The sequence below is a fragment of the Oncorhynchus mykiss genome, chromosome 13 (genome assembly GCF_057628025.1).
Source record: "Oncorhynchus mykiss isolate SJ-2025 chromosome 13, ASM5762802v1, whole genome shotgun sequence".
Lineage (NCBI taxonomy): Eukaryota > Metazoa > Chordata > Actinopteri > Salmoniformes > Salmonidae > Oncorhynchus > Oncorhynchus mykiss.
Window position 1 is genome coordinate 41,591,326 of NC_143034.1, and position 12,876 is coordinate 41,604,201.

Here is a 12,876-nt window from a genome sequence, read left to right on the forward strand (position 1 = left end):
CTCCGCCCGGGGCCGTCTGTACAGTAGCTGTGATGTGACTCAGCCCCGGAAGACTGCCCTCTTGGGAGGGTCGAGAGGGTGAAGCTGCAAGGCTAAGGGGAAAGCAGACCGATTTTATGTAAAACAGAAGAAAGGTTTGTTCTGAAATTACCCCACAGTATTACACAATTTAGTTCACAAAAGCCCTGCATTGATTTCTCCCCAAAGAGGAAACCACGGCCTTCTTTCTTGTAATTACAGAGAAGATTAGGCTAAATTCAAAACAAGGTTTCTGGTGATCGGAAACTAAATCCCCTAACGTTGGCTCTATTTTCAGATGCCTGAATGAAAATGTTGATGCCGTTTGTGCAACTCAGGCAGGCATTATCCTGACTCGATGAGAAGCCGGTATTGTTTGGGGATAATGCGGATCATGAACCCAGACCCAGCGGGGAAATACTGGGCAAAACTGGTTGAAATGACGTCACAATCTCAATCCGGTTCTGCCTGTAATGGTGAAAGCTTTGATCCCTTATTGATGTCACTTGTTAAATCCACTTCAAATCAGTGTAGATGAGGGGAAGAGACAGGTTAAAGTTTGCTTTTTAAGCCTCGAGACAATTGAGACATGGATTTTGCCCTCTGAACAGCCTCAATTCGTCGGGGCATGGACTCTACAAGGTGTCGAAAGACTTGCACAGGGATGCTGGTCCATTTTGACTCCAAAGCTTCCCACAGTTGTGTCAAGTTAGCTGGATGTCCATTGGATGGTGGACCATTCTTGATACACACAGGAAACTGTTTAGCCTGAAAACCCCAGCAGCGTTGCAGTTCTTGACGCAAACCGAGTGCGCCTGGCACCTACTACCATACCCAATTCAAAGGCGCTTAAATGTTTAGTATTGCCTTGTACCTTAAGCTTTCTGCCTTGTATGTGAGTCCATTCGTTTGACAACATCATTAAACAATACTTGCGTTGATATTTGCTCCTCATGACCATTCCTTGATCTTAGTCAGCTAAACACATAATACTTGATTGCACATGGTTTAACTATATTTTATGGACTCAGAAAAACATTTTAATAGGCTAATTGCTTCGTCTTATTACGAGCCTCGTGAGAGATATACACTGCTCAAAATAATAAAGGGAACACTAAAATAAGACATCCTAGATCTGAATGAATTAAATATTCTTATTAAATACTTTTTTCTTTACATAGTTGAAATCAAATTTATCAACCCATGTAGGTCTGGATTTGGAGTCACACTCAAAATTAAAGTGGAAAACCACACTACAGGCTGATCCAACTTTGATGTAATGTCCTTAAAACAAGCCAAAATGAAGCTCAGTAGTGTGTGTGGCCTCCACGTGCCTGTATGACCTCCCTACAACGCCTGGGCATGCTCCTGATGAGGTGGCGGATGGTCTCCTGAGGGATCTCCTCCCAGACCTGGACTAAAGCATCCGCCAAATCCTGGACAGTCTGTGGTGCAACGTGGCGTTGGTGGATGGAGCGAGACATGATGTCCCAGATGTGCTCAATTGAATTCAGGTCTGGGGAACGGGCGGGCCAGTCCATAGCATCAACTCCTTCCTCTTGCAGAACTTGCTGACACACTCCAGCCACATGAGGTCTAGCATCGTCTTGCATTAGGAGGAACCCAGGGCCAATCGCACCAGCATATGGTCTCACAAGGGGTCTGAGGATCTCATCTCGGTACCTAATGGCAGTCAGGCTACCTCTGGCGAGCACATGCAGGTCTGTGCGGCCCCCCAAAGAAATGCCACCCCACACCATGACTGACCCACTGCCAAACCGGTCATGCTGGAGGATGTTGCAGGCAGCAGAATGTTCTCCACGGCGTCTCCAGACTCTGTCACGTCTGTCACATGTGCTCAGTGTGAACCTGCTTTCATCTGTGAAGAGCACAGGGCGCCAGTGGCGAATTTGCCAATCTTGGTGTTCTCTGGCAAATCCCAAACGTCCTGCACGGTGTTGGGCTGTAAAAGCACAACCCCCACCTGTGGATGTCGGGCCCTCATACCACCCTCATGGAGACCGTTTGAGCAGACATGCACATTTGTGACCTGCTGGAGGTCATTTTGCAGGGCTCTGGCAGTGCTCCTCCTGCTCCTCCTTGCACAAAGGCGGAGGTAGCGGTCCTGCTGCTGGGTTGTTGCCCTCCTATGGCCTCCTCCACATCTCCTGATGTACTGGCCTGTCTCCTGGTAGCGCCTCCATGCTCTGGACACTACGCTGACAGACACAGCAAACCTTCTTGCCACAGCTCGCATTGATGTGCCATCCTGGATGAGCTGCACTACCTGAGCTACTTGTGTGGGTTGTAGACTCTGTCTCATGCTACCACTAGAGTGAAAGCACCGCCAGCATTCAAAAGTGACCAAAACATCAGCCAGGAAGCATAGGAACTGAGAAGTGGTCTGTGGTCACCACCTGCAGAACCACTCCTTTATTGGGGGTGTCTTGCTAATTGCCTATAATTTCCAACTGTTGTCTATTCCATTTGCACAACAGCATGTGAAATTTACTGTCAATCAGTGTTGCTTCCTAAGTGGACAGTTTGATTTCACAGAAGTGTGATTGACTTGGAGTTACATTGTGTTGTTTAAGTGTTCCCTTTATTTTTTTGAGCGACACAGAGTGCCCATCATTCGTCACAATACTAACTTAGTCACAGTATTATTTTCAGTGACTCAGGAGTGGACGATGACGCGCATACCCAAAAGTAGGCTAGGTCTTGTATCTTCTACAAAGGGCACGGTCTTAATCTGTGAACTCTTGTGTTCTTCACTGTGGTGACAGAAGCCAAAGGAAGTATCTACTTTATGAGCTGTGCTGCGAGGAGAGGGGACATTCCAGCCATGCTGATCACGCCCCCATCAGCTGACTGACCGACATGCTTCTCAACATTCCTCCGTCACTAGGCCTGGCTTTATACACTCCCTCGGGTCAGGGGGTCAGGGAGAAGACATTGTTGTCAGTCATCACTGATGTCGGTGATGTCCTCCAGGACACACCCTCATCCCCCCTTCACTTCAGCTCTCCAGAGGTTCAAGCATTGCACTGTTTATGACTTCAAGCCTATCAACTCCCGAGATTAGGCTGGCAATACTATAGTGCCTATAAGAACATCCAATAGTCAAAGGTATATGAAATACAAATGGTATAGAAAGAAATAGTCCTATAATAACTACAACCTAAAACGTGTTACCTGGGAATATTGAAGACTCATGTTAAAAGGAACCACCAGCTTTCATTTGTTCTCATGTTCTGAGCAAGGAACTGAAACTTTAGATTTTTTACATGGCACGTTGCACTTTTACTTTCTTCTCCAACACTGTGTTTGTGCATTATTTAAACCAAATTGAACATGTTTAATTATTTACTTGAGACTAAATTGATTTTACTTATATATTTTATTAAGTTAAAATAAGGATTCATTCAGTATTGTTGTAATTGTCAGGACCAAAAAAAGTATCTGATTTTTTCATAATCGGTTGACCTCTTCTACAAACACCCTCGGACGCCAGGAACAAGCAAAACAAAGTTGATCCTGGCAGTGTAAACAATGCATTGGTATACAAGTGGAAAAGCTTCCAAAGATATCTTCCAAGGCACTCTCACGTGTCGGAAGTACAAATGCCTTAGTTTATTGTGGCTTGGCGAGGCTATTTCATGGCAAGATTAAAAAGACGCACCATTCTCCGATGCCACTGCTCTTCTTCCCAGTGTTCAGTTCAGAGCAGAGATGGGTGATGGATGAAGTGCCGCAAATAGTGCAGTTTATTAAGCTGATGGCTTCTGGGAAGCAAGGGGAGGAACAGGCTGAGAGGCAGAAGTTTCATTGGCCTGATAAATGTCTAGCAAAACATGTTCCCCGGATTTATGTAGCTGGTTGGAGGACCTGTTTGTGCTATGTGGTTTTGAACTGGAGCTGGGCGATATAGAAAAATATCCATAGTGCGATAAATTGACCCATTGTTTGCGATAATGATAAATCTGCAATAAACATATTTTTTTGGGGGGGGGGGGTGCTAGAGCTGGGCGATATGGACAAAAAGTCATATCGCGATAAATCTAAATATTGTTCCTGATAACAACAAATACAACAATTTAAAAAATAATAATAATGGACAGTTAGCGTTAGGACCTTACATTAGCGACAGGGCTGTAGACAATTTCTTTCAAGTGCCAAGTAAGGCAACTGAGATGGAAGCCAATGGATAAAAAAAGTGCGCACAGTGGGGAGTAAGTCAGCAGCCGACAGCGAAACAGGAAGATATTTTCATAGCAGGAATCAACATAATGCATAGACTATTACTGTTGACCAAATCATTTAGAACGATCTACAGCTCCCATACTCAATGGCTGACCACAAATCGGATACAGACACAGAACAGGGTCAATACAGACCGCGGATCCCCCTCTCAAAATATATATGGATTTTATTTTTTTACTCGGTCGGGCTTCGACCCCTGGTTTTATATAAACATACATAAGACATGGACGAATGCGTAGAATTGCAGGAACTTCCCTTAAAACCGCAACAACAAAAAGTCCCCATGCAAAACGTGTAGAATTGCAGGAAATAAATAGTTTTATCAATCCAGATCTTTGCCACCTAGAAAATGTGTTTGACCGAACATTCTCAAATAGTATCTGAGTACCCCTGACCTTCAGGAACGTTGTGTAGCAAATCACTTAGAATTACTGACGTAAACTAAAAGTTTCGGAAAGATAAAGGCAATGTCGGTCATTTTCCGTCTATCATCCCAGCTCTATTTTTAACCTTGTTTTGGTCACTTTCTGGGTATGCCGAAATGAAAACGTGGGAAATTGATGTAACAGGAATACTATTGAGAGTGATATTGAGTATCATCACCACACTGTATTACAATAAGCAATAATAACCTAAAACATACATATTACATGTTTCAAACAAGGCCCAGGCCTTTGTGCTCTCCGTTGACAGTAGATTAGGACATGAAAGGAATCTGTTAAGGACGCAGACAGAGAAGAAGTCATCAAGACAGCTGCTTTCCATTCAGCCTGGTTTATGCAATCGGTTGAATTTCCTGGGATTAGGCAACATTCCAAACACACAAATTGACAAGGGTTCCTTCCTTTTTGAACTTCAGTCTGATTCCTAAAAAGGTTTAGCTATCATTCAATCCCGGAGGAGGTGGATAACTAGGGCGCAGTCAAGTCAACCATGTCATGACGTGACAGAGTATCGACCATAAATAAAACGGACGGCTCCGGCGAATCCATAGACATTCATGGGCTCAAAGTGAACCATCTATTTCAAGGTAGTCATCACCCCCGCCCCCCCATTTAGCAGCACCCATTTAGCCAAAACGCCTGGACACACTCTACTGTTAGGTCTAGGACACCCTCACAGTGCAAGATAAACTAACTACTCCCTAACGGGCAAAGCTGGTTGCAGCTGCGTCATTATGAAGTCATTGGAATGACATCATCGCAACCAGTTTTGCCCGCTGGGTCTGAATCTTCTACTCAGCAAATTGACCAATAAACACACCTTGACATGTCTGCACGTTTAAGCCCAGGCTAACCAGAATTAATTGGCCAGTCTGCGACAGGTGTAAGAGTCTACTACAGATAGAACACATATAGAACAAGCAGCCTCTCCATTACGCAGTTAACAGCCCAAGACCCAGAGACATGTTAAGAAACATTGTTACCGTGCTGAGTCTGCAAACAGAGTAAGGCTGCATGACGTCAATACATCCGACTTAAGGCTGAGAGTAACCATGAATCAGCTCAATGATGTTGTAAGAGTAAAGATGACGGTAAAAACAAGATCATAGCGTTGTTTATGTTTATAGTTGAGGTTTTGGCTAGTGGGTTATGGGACTGTGTGTGTGTGTGTACTGTATGTGCTCGTCTTTACAGACAGAGGGTCACCCACTCCAGGAGTCCTGCCTGCCTGCTCCACTCACAGTTGGCTGCCTCTGTCAGTGGATCTGACCTAGTTTCCACAGTCAGTCCCTGCTATTAGGGATGGATGGGATAGAGGCAGCACTTCACCACACTCTCTCTCCCTTTTCTCTCTCTATCATTCTCTCCCTTTATTTCCCCTCTCTGTCTCTAATGGCATCCGTGTGGACCATGAACATTGGTCTCATACTACAGACGTGTCGGTGGAAGCAAGCAAAGCACTGGGTGCCTTGGAGGCCAGGCCAGGGCAAAGCAGGCAATCTATAGGCAGCTCTCTGCAGCACAGGGCTCTTTGCTCAGCGCAGCATGATGAGAGAGAGTATGAGGAAGAGAGAGAGGGAGGGGGGGAAGTAAAAGAGAGATAGAGCGAGAAAGAGAGCTGGTGCTTCCGACTTCCTTTGGAAACATCAGTATCTGCTAGAAACATATCAGAGATGCTCTCCGAGTGCCACTGCAAATGGATATACAAACCGCTCATGCGTGCAGCATTAGGCTACCACTCCTCAGAGCTAGAGAACCAGCTAGTCCCAAGGTTCAAAAATACATGAGAAACATTGACCTTGTTCCTGCCCAGACGCCCAGGGTTAGCCCAGTGCTGAATCAGGACTCATGGGTAGAGGTCGACCGATTAGGATTTTTCAACGCTGATACCGATTATTGGAGGACCAAAAAAAAGTCAATACCGATTAATCGGCCGATTTAAAAAGAAAAGTATTTGTAATAATGACAATTACAACAATACTGAATGAACACTTATTTTAACTTAATATAATACATCAATAAATAATTAAACATGTTGAATTTGGTTTAAATAATGCAAAAACAAAGTGTTGGAGAAGAAAGTAAAAGTGCAATATGTGCCATGTAAGAAAGCTAACGTTTGAGTTCCTTGCTCAGAACATGAGAACATATGAAAGCTGCTAATTCCTTTTAACATGAGTCTTCAATATTCCCAGGTAAGAAGTTTTAGGTTGTAGTTATTATAGGAATTATAGGACTATTTCTCTCTATACCATTTGTATTTCATTAACCTTAGATTATTGGATGTTCTTATAGGCACTTTAGTATTGCCAGTGTAACAGTATAGCTTCCGTCCCTCTCCACGCCCCTACCTGGGCTCGAACCAGGAACACATCGACAACAGCCACCCTCAAAGCATCGTACCCATCGCTCCACAAAAGCCGCGGCCCTTGCAGAGCAAGGAAAACAACTACTCCAAGTCTCAGAGAGAGTGACATCACCGATTGAAACGCTATTAGCGCGCATCCCACTAACTATCTAGCCATTTCACATCGGTTACACCAGCCTAATCTTGGGAGTTGATAGGCTTGAAGTCATAAACAGCTCAATGCTTGAAGCATTGCGAAGAGCTGCTGGCAAACACACAAATGTGCTGTTTGAATGAATGTTTCCGAGCCTGCTGCTGCCTTCCATCGCTCAGTCAGACTGCTCTAACAAATATCAAATCATAGACTTAATTATAACATAATAACACACAGAAATACGAGCCTTTGGTCATTGATATGGTCGAATCCGGAAACGATCATTTCGAAAACAAAAGGTTTATTCTTCCAGTGAAATACGGAACCGTTCAGTATTTTATCTAACGGGTGGCATCCATAAGTCTAAATATTGCTGTTACATTGTACAACCTTCAATGTTATGTCATAATGATGTACAATTCTGGCAAATTAATTACGGTCTTTGTTAGGAATAAATGGACTTCACACAGTTCGCAATGAGCCAGGCGGCCCAAACTGCTGCATATACCCTGACTGCTTGCACGGAACGCAAGAGAAGTGACACAATTTCCCTAATTGTAAGAAATGCATGTTAGCAGGAAATATTAACCAAATATGCAGGTTTAAAAATATATACTTCTGTATTGATTTTAAAGAAAGGCATTGATGTTTATGGTTAGGTTTGGTGCAACGACAGTGCTAAATCATCACCCGTTTGGCGAAGTAGGCTGTGATTCGATGAGAAATGAACAGGCACCGCATCGATTATTTGCAACGCAGGACACGCTAGATAAACTAGTAATATCAACCATGGGTAGATAACTAGTGATTATGTTAAGATTGATTGTTTTTTATAAGATAAGTTTAATGCTAGCTAGCAACTTACCTTGGCTTCTTGCTGCCCTCGCGTAACAGGTAGTCAGCCTGCCACGCAGGCTCCTCGTGGAGTGCAATGTAAGGCTGGTGGTTAGAGCGTTGGACTAGTAACCGGGAGGTTGCAAAAACGAATCTCCAAGCTGACAAGGTAAAAATCTGTCATTCTGCCTCTAAACAAGGCAGTTAACCCACCTAGCCCTTCATTGAAAATAAGAATGTGTTCTTAACTGACTTGCCTAGTTAAATAAATAAATAAATAAAAATTAAACAAAATAAAAATTGGCCAAATCGGTGTCCAAAAATACAGATTTCTGATTGTTATGAAAACTTGAAAATCGGCCCTAATTAAATCGGCCATTCCGATTAATCGGTCGACCTCTACTCCTGGGTGTGTTTGATCCTACCGTTAGGAGATGTTAATCTCCTCAATGCACAAACTGGCTAAGTGGTGATGGAGAATGAATACAGTCGAATAACATTAGGCCTAGTTCAGTATTTTCACTCAAAACAACTAAGAGGAAATAGGCTAGGCAGCCTAACATCCCGGCAGGCAGAGTTTAACCACAACTCAAAGAATCAGCATGACAACGAGGCCAAGACATCCCAGATTAGTAGAGAGCCAGCCAAACCAAAGGAAGCTCATCTGGGCTCTCTCTCTTTGCAGTGCTGTGGCTCAGTGACCTTGCTACCTATACCACCCTTACACCACAGTACAGTGGAGATTGCTGAGGGGAGGACGGCTCATAATAATGGCTGGAATGGAGCGAACGGAATGGCATCAATCACATGGAAGCTGTGTGTTTGATACCATTCCACTTAATCCGCTGCAGTCATTACAACGAGCTTGTCCTCCCAAGTTAAGGTGCCACTAACCTCCTGTGCTACAGTAGAGCATGCGTGGCCTTGGGTTCTCATCCGTAGACTCTCTCTGTTTTACAAGATTCTTGCGTAGGTGGTAAAAAAGGTCAGTGGTGTTTGAGCCTGTTGTTCAGGACCTGCCTGCGGCATATTTTGCAGAGGACGGTTTTCTGGTCCGTGTCAGACTTTTCATACCCAAACCACGTCCATGCGACAGAAGTAGCCCCTCTTTTAGGTACGATCTCCATGCTCTGTGTCACGTTCGCTCTCCTCCATGTTTGTTTGTGTTGCAAATTTCCTTCCACACGGCATGTGTGGAAGAACGCAAAGCAACGTCCAATTGACGAAAAATATCGCCATAAAGAGTGTGATTTGCGACACAACAAAATAAACGATAGAGCATAATGTGAAAACGATAGACGTTTTTCATATCGTCACACAATATATATCGTCATATCGCCCAGCCCTAGCTAGCACATGCAAGTAATTCTGTATTTATATGCTAAGATGTCAGAGGCTCATGGCGCAGGGAATCAGTGAGAGTGGCCCTCAAAGAATGTCTGGCATTTACCTATATCCTGTACTGCAAATGTCCCCGAGGAAAAATAACAGCAACGTGGGATACTAATCCTATACGTTGGTACATCTTATAACAGAGTGCAAGAGAGAAAGCAAGGACATAGACAGCTTTGAAACCAAGTCCCTTAATCATGCCCTCAAAGGCAACCAACAGAGCTCGTAAGAGTTGTCAATCATGACATACTTGGTAACATTGGTCTCCTCTACAGCCAATGTCCTTTTAAGAATAATGGATTGGCGTGTTTGAGATTTCAGGTTTATTTCACGGGTGCGAGCGATCACATTACATTAACAAGTCATGTCCTGTTCATCTGGCCAGGGGTTGAGTGTGAGAGACATCTGCTGGCATGGACCGCTGATGACTGCACAGAGGCATGTGTACAGCTGCTTGTGGCAGGGCAGGCAGGCAGACAGACAGCGTCCCAAATGGCACCCTATTCCCTACAGCCGGTGTCCAGCAGCAGCTTATGCCAGGCTATGCTAACGCACTCAGCATGGGTCTCCGAGACAACTCTTTGATTCATAGTGCACCCTGACATGTGTAGAAGTGCAGAAAGTAAGGAGTGCCTTGGCTAAATATTGGACCAATGCCAATTAGTGTTGGCTAGGATCTCTTTTTCGTCATCCAATCACAATGATGCACTCTAGTTTTGTTCACATTGTTTATATAAAGAGTTATGCGATTGTCAATTTAGTTTAGTCTTTAATCTTAACTTGAAAATTAACCCTAAAAGCATTGTTACTGGGGCTACGTTGTAGAACTAGGGCTAACTGAATTATGGTCCCTGCCTCTGATCCCATTCAGTGAGGTCAAAATGGATGAGTGCAGATGTAAATTCCCTGCCAAGAACACAGAACAACAAATCACCCCGATAAATTAGGGGCATAATTTAATCATTGTATGTAGTATGACTATCATACTACACTGCAGTAGCATGTAGCCTGCAGACCAGCTCATCCAATTAGGCTTTAGACATGTTTTACAGAGCTCCCTAATTGGGCGGTCCAATCAAATTATGCATGTAAATTTGAAAACTAAAAGGTTTGTCAGAGAGCAGAGGGCCATTTGTCAGCATTTTTTTGTATAAAAAAAACCCCATAAAATGATGGCTAGGAATAAACCTTATTTTCTTAAGTCAGGCTATATCCCAATACTAATGAGCATAAAATACAATGTTAATGAAAATTAGGTCTAGTTCTCGAAGTGTTACTCAAACACGACAACATCATTTCTACAGATTTCCAACGTATGAGATAAGGGAAGAACAATTCTTACAGCATTCTCCAGGACACATTTAACAAGATGGGCGTGGAGGAGGAATTGGATAGGAGAGAGATGGAGATAAGCCTTTGTCCCTCGATATTCCTTTGAAATGGACTCTGCCTATGATTTTCAACCTCGAGCAAACATAGTCGAGGGATAATGGAGAGTGTTGATTCATCTAACAAATGTAAAGAACTATCGGCAAGTAGCGAATCGGAGTGAGATCATGCATGCTCATCTCTCACTGCAACTCAAAGCACAAGAGCTATGAAATAATGCGGAGAGCAGAGCGAGAATGAGGCGTGTCTGCAACATAGAAAACACCGACAAAAAAACGCCATCATGTTATGGCTGTTTGGCAAAAATAGACCTCAATATGAAAATTACAAGTGTGCTGAATAATATCGAAATAGTACGAAACAAAAGTGTATCGATGATACAGTGAATCGATTTGTTTCAGACAAAGCACCACATGGCAAGGGCACGCGGAATGCATCTCCTCAAAAAATTAGATTGGACTTTGAGCCAAGATGTAGAGGCCTACATTTTTCTAACAAATTGGCTTAAAAAGAATACCCGGCCTACTACTTGATTACAACGTTGCAATATAAATACTTTACATCGCATGCATCCCTGGAAAGGGAGGTGCGGCTACAAATCATTCCTGAAATATGAATAATTAGCTAGTTAGCAAATGAGGTAATACGCAGGTGAAATAACATTTCACAGTCTACTTTTGGATTTCTATAGTGAGACAGCAAGTAACTACAGCCAGGCAAGTCACTGACAATAAGTGGCCTGGTGATAAGGTGCAAGTGGTGAGCTGATAAGCCAACATCAGCACCACTGACAGCGGAAAGCACAGCTGCGGAAATCCAATTTCATAGGCTCCAGAGGCAATGCCACTGCATATGATTCAGCACAAAAAATCAAACTGACACACAGGTGTCGATGTAGCTATGAAAGTTTGCTACAGTCTGTACATGGATCAAAACATATACTTTTTTTAAACTATCCTGTAAGGAACACTGTGATTTCTTCTTTCAGTTTTCTCAAGCAAGACAAGCTACCCAAAATAAAGACAGGCCCCAAAGTAAGGAAAACAGAAGGGCACCAGTATCTTAAAATCATAGCTAAAAATCCGTGGCCATAATAATTGGCGAGTTTAGATAGCTAACGCTCAGCTAATAGGTTTGGTAGCTAGCTAGATCATTTGTAGCTTGCAAGCTAAGTTACACCCCTTGGCTACATCAATTAGCTATCTTAGCCTCAGTTTACGCATCATGACAACTGTCATATTTTAATAACGAATGTAAAAGTCAAAATATATAACATTAAAAACTACAAAGTGCGTGTTCATGGACAAATCCATTTAACCACTTCTGATCCAATTATCCACATGGCTTGTTTGGGGCTCCTGCCTGGTGCGATGAATTTGCTTGCCAAGGCAAGACAGTACCCAGGCCCGACCTCTCCTCACACCCAGACCTACAGTAGGCAACGGAAGAAAAAAAAAGGATACGCTCGGTGCCTCAAAGCTACATGACAAGCATGAATGGCGCTTTTGTTTTGCCCCGGACAAAAAAAAAAAGCCAACTGCTCGAATTCTTCATCATTCGAAGACACCTAGGAGCAATGACTTGCGGAATGTACTAGGTTTGCTATAAATAGATAAAGCGTCTTTCTCTCTTACCTGTGTGGCAGACAGTTATTGTCTCTCCAGCTGCAGTCACTCAGTGGACACCCGACAGAGACGAGTAGTTCGCTAGGCGGCCTTAAGGGGAGGAGGGCGCCAGAGTACAGACAGAGATTGTTCTGAAATTCTTCCTGAGCGTTCTGCACTGATGCTTGGAATTAAAGAGGTTTGTGTGTAGGTAGGCCGACACTGATCTCTGAGGAGGCTGGTGGGAGGAGCTATAGGAGGACGGGCTCATTGTAATGGCTGGAATGGAATTCATGGAACGAAGTCAAACATGTGGTTTCCGTATGTTTGATGTGTTTTATACCTTTTCCATTTATTCAACTCCAGTCATTTCAACGAGCCCGTCCTCCTATAGCTCCTCCCACCAGCCCCCTCTGTCTGATCTGTTGATAA

General features: G+C 43.6%; 1 protein-coding gene across 17 annotated transcripts in view; it reads right to left on the reverse strand.

Moving 5' to 3' along the window:
- Positions 1-12,668, reverse strand: part of LOC110486138 (microtubule-associated protein tau) — a 39,761-nt gene extending 27,093 nt beyond the window's left edge. For 15 of the 17 annotated variants that reach the window (XM_090196220.1, XM_090196221.1, XM_090196218.1 and 12 more), the window contains exon 1: positions 12,475-12,645. The gene's annotated coding sequence lies outside the window, so the exon portion shown is untranslated. Of the gene's footprint in view, positions 1-12,474 lie in introns of all 17 variants that reach the window. The other 2 variants (XM_021557515.3, XM_090196216.1) reach the window with 2 other exon arrangements.
- Positions 12,669-12,876: the final 208 nt, after the last annotated feature.